We start from the raw sequence: 3,881 nt of genomic DNA on the forward strand, positions 1-3,881 counted from the left end.
AATGATTCGCGAACCCGCACCGAACTCTCGAACTGATTCGTGCACAAACTGACAGTCACCACTTATGAGCTACTACTAAATATTGTAGAAACGTAATTCTCTGTCAAGTTGCTTTGTAACGATTTGTAAAAGGTGCTAAACAAATAAACATGAATTGAATTATTAAGCAAAATCACACAATAAATACAAGACAAACTGAATTTATTTGGGTGAATACAGCATTGTTGGGAATATTACATACATTAAAATCATTTAACAAGAATTTCAGAAAAAAAAATTACATCTCAAAGTAGCATTTTAATTTAAGTGTATTCAACTGTTCTCTGTATAATCGCTTTTTACTGAGATTACGCCATCTCTGCCGGTGCGTGGCTGAAATCTGAGCTAGTGAAGGGCTGCTGTTCCTTGGGGGAACTGTGAACTCTAGACAATGGCCTAACGATGACCTTGCATGACACAAAGACATGCAATATGTTAGTTTTAGAGCACAGATTAAGGTTTATGAAAATGTAAGTTACCTTTAACAGCCATGTAAGGATGACAAGCTATTCAATGTGGAATGGATGTGGTGAAGTGAAAAACTTTCGCTGATATCTTTGGACTGGAGATTTGGTGTCCCTTATACATCTGACCCAGGATCTGAATAAAATAATTCCCAAACACTGAAAACGAGTATCATGTGTACAAATACACACACACACACACACAAACCCGCAGCTGGCAGATTTCTCTCCTATACAGTCAGAAGTTACATTACATGAGATGTGGATATTATCTGAGATAAGCTGATTAGCAGGGTTAATTGACAGTGACAGGGTGCAAGTAACTGCAACAGTTGTAAATTATACGACAATGATAGTTTTTTTCCAAAGCTCACCTTTTTTCCTCAGAGCTGGGCGGTGACTTCGGGGTAGAGCATGTTCAAGCTTGTGACACAAAAGTGAAACTAACCTCAGCGTTAGTTTCAAATGACTCAAATGATTCGCGATCCCGCTTTGAACTCCTGAACAGACTCAAATGATTCGCGATCCCGCTTTGAACTCCCAAACTGACTCAAATGATTCGTTATCCCTCTTTGAACTCCCGAACTGACTCAAATGATTCGCGATCCCGCTTTGAACTCCCGAACTGACTCAAATGATTCGCGATCCCGCTTTGAACTCCCGAACTGACTCAAATGATTCGCGATCCCGCTTTGAACTCCCGAACTGACTCAAATGATTCGCGATCCCGCTTTGAACTCCCGAACTGACTCAAATGATTCGCGATCCCGCTACGAACTCCCGAACTGATTCAAATGATTCGCGATCCCGCTACGAACTCCCGAACTGACTCAAATGATTCGCGATCCCGCTTTGAACTCTCGAACTGTGGATTCAAATGATTCGCGAACCCGCACCGAACTCTCGAACTGATTCGTGCACAAACTGACAGTCACCACTTATGAGCTACTACTAAATATTGTAGAAACGTAATTCTCTGTAAAGTTGCTTTGTAACGATTTGTAAAAGGTGCTATACAAATAAACATGAATTGAATTAAGCAAAATCACATAATAAATACAAGACAAACTGAATTTATTTGGGTTAATACAGCATTGTTGGCAATATTACATAGGTTACATTAAAATCATTTAACAAGAATTTCAGAAGAAAAAAAATTACATCTCAAAGTAGCATTTTAATTTAAGTGAATTCAATTATTCTCTGTATAATCGCTTTTTACTGAGATTACGCCATCTCTGCCGGTGCGTGGCTGAAATCTGAGCCGGGCTGCTGTTCCTCGGGGGAACTGTGAACTCTAGACCGTGGCTTCACATTTCACTCTTTCCTGAGAGATGACGTGACTGACTCCAAAACCTGCCGATGTGTTCAACAGAAGAAAGATCTTTATGCAGGTTTAGAACAACCTGGGGAGACTATGACAGAAGTTTCATTTTGGGGGAACCACACACAGTAGACTGGGTACAATTGGTAAACTTTTTTCTTTTTCTTTTACCACACCAAAACCAGGGATAGAAAATAAGTGATTTTTCATATGACAGTTCCTTTATTTGTCAATATATTAATAAATATTAACATCCACAAGTGGTCATATCTCCCACAATTAACTAATAAACAGCTTTTAGTGTGATGGGTACAGTTGAGACACCCATCCGTAATGCTGTAAAGCTGCTGAACCAAGTCATTGCAAATGTAAAACATAAAAAATTAGAATTCAACAGTTTTTATTTAAATTCAGTATTTTATTTGATGATATGTATTTTTAAAACATTGTACATTAATGACAAACAGCAATAAAATATTTAATTTCAGTTCATCATTTTATAGTAACAGTTGAAAAGTTGAGTAGCAGTAAAAAACAATTGCTAACAGCAATAATAAAACAGATCAAACAAAAACCTAATAAACATAATAACACAGTGCAACTAACCCGTATGTTCCGTGATGGGATTATACATGTCTCAACATTTCTCTAGATTTAACGATGACCTTGCATGACACAAAGACATGCAATATGTTAGTTTTAGAGCACAGATTAAAGTTTAACTAAATGTAGAGCATGTTCAAGCTTGTGACACAAAAGTGAAACTAACCTCAGCGTTACACTCGTGAATCAGATCCGTTCACTTTTCATTCTATATTCAATTGGGAAAGTATCGAAGTCATTCAAAATGAGTTTTCAGGTCAATTCTACAGATTTAAAACCTGACACAGAAATAAAAGAATCTGTGTCAACAGCAGAAGAAGAGTTCAAGAGCAGCACTGAAGAGACAGAAAGAAAACTCGTTCCTGAAGATGAAGATGGTGACAAATCTTGTAAGTCGAGCCCTTCATTCAGTGTTGTGTTTCTGTAATTCATTTCAAAAACATCAATATCTTATCACATGGTGTATTAACATGAAGAAAATCTGCATTTGAATGTATTCAGTCTGAGACTAAAGCATTTGAGAAGAAGAATCATCATTCTGAAGCCAGTCTTACTGAGGAAACTTTCTCTCTCTGTAAAGTCTGAGCAGTGTTTGCTGTTCCTCATGTTGTGTTTCTTCAGCAGATGCAGGCTCGTCACAGGGATCACTCGGTGAATTCACTCCTTTTTACTTGCGTATGTATTACATATTATTTGAAGTTTTTATAGTTTTATTACAGTCTTAAACTAACCGTCCCTTCATTTAAAAAAAATTACAGGTTGGACTGGGAATTTTGAAAATCATAATTCTGAAGCCAATCTTAATTTGAAAAACTTAATTTGTCCATGTAAAGCTGATTCACTGGTGTTTGCTGTTCCCCAGGCCGTGATTCTTCACCAATTCGATGGGAAACAAGTTGTCGTCGAAAAAAATCTGCGAGCTCAGGTATGCATTACTACTTGAAGTTATTAAATGTTTCTAAAAACATTACAAGGTTGGATTTTTACAACAACAAAAAAAAAAAACCTCGTCTTGAAAATAAAGATGATGATGAAGAAAAGGAAATATCCAGGACTCAGTCTATGGAAAACTTGGCTCTAATGAATAAGAATCCTCTCCAGCAGTGATGTATTTTGTAGTCCAATGCTGTCAATCCTCCCGTTTTTTTTCCGGAGTTTTCATGTATTTGAGCTCTTTTCCGCTGTCTTCCCGTTTTAGTATTTTCTTGTAAAATATCCCGTTAGCCCCTCCATCAGACCTGTCAAGTCTCTGTGTTGTTGTCCTGTTGCTACTCCTTGTCCTTCCAGCGAAACAGATGTTTTCAAAGCATCGTCTTGCTTACTTGAGAGCAACCTTAGCGTGATGTTGGGCTTTTTAAGATAGCGTGGTTGTTGTGAGCGCACGATTTCACGCCAATCTGTAGTTAATGCAGCAGTTTTGTAGTTCAAATTTTTTTATGTCAGCAGAGAGA

At 37.5% G+C, this 3,881-nt stretch overlaps 1 long non-coding RNA gene across 1 annotated transcript; it reads left to right on the plus strand.

Annotated features, from left to right (window-relative positions):
• Positions 1-2,586: 2,586 nt before the first annotated feature.
• Positions 2,587-3,312, plus strand: LOC113102087 (uncharacterized). Its single transcript, XR_003290621.1, has 3 exons — positions 2,587-2,819; positions 3,052-3,105; positions 3,293-3,312. It is a non-coding gene; the product is annotated as an uncharacterized LOC113102087 (long non-coding RNA).
• The last annotated feature ends 569 nt before the right edge of the window (positions 3,313-3,881 follow it).

Source organism: Carassius auratus, unplaced genomic scaffold (assembly GCF_003368295.1).
Source record: "Carassius auratus strain Wakin unplaced genomic scaffold, ASM336829v1 scaf_tig00217684, whole genome shotgun sequence".
In the NCBI taxonomy this organism is placed as follows: domain Eukaryota; kingdom Metazoa; phylum Chordata; class Actinopteri; order Cypriniformes; family Cyprinidae; genus Carassius; species Carassius auratus.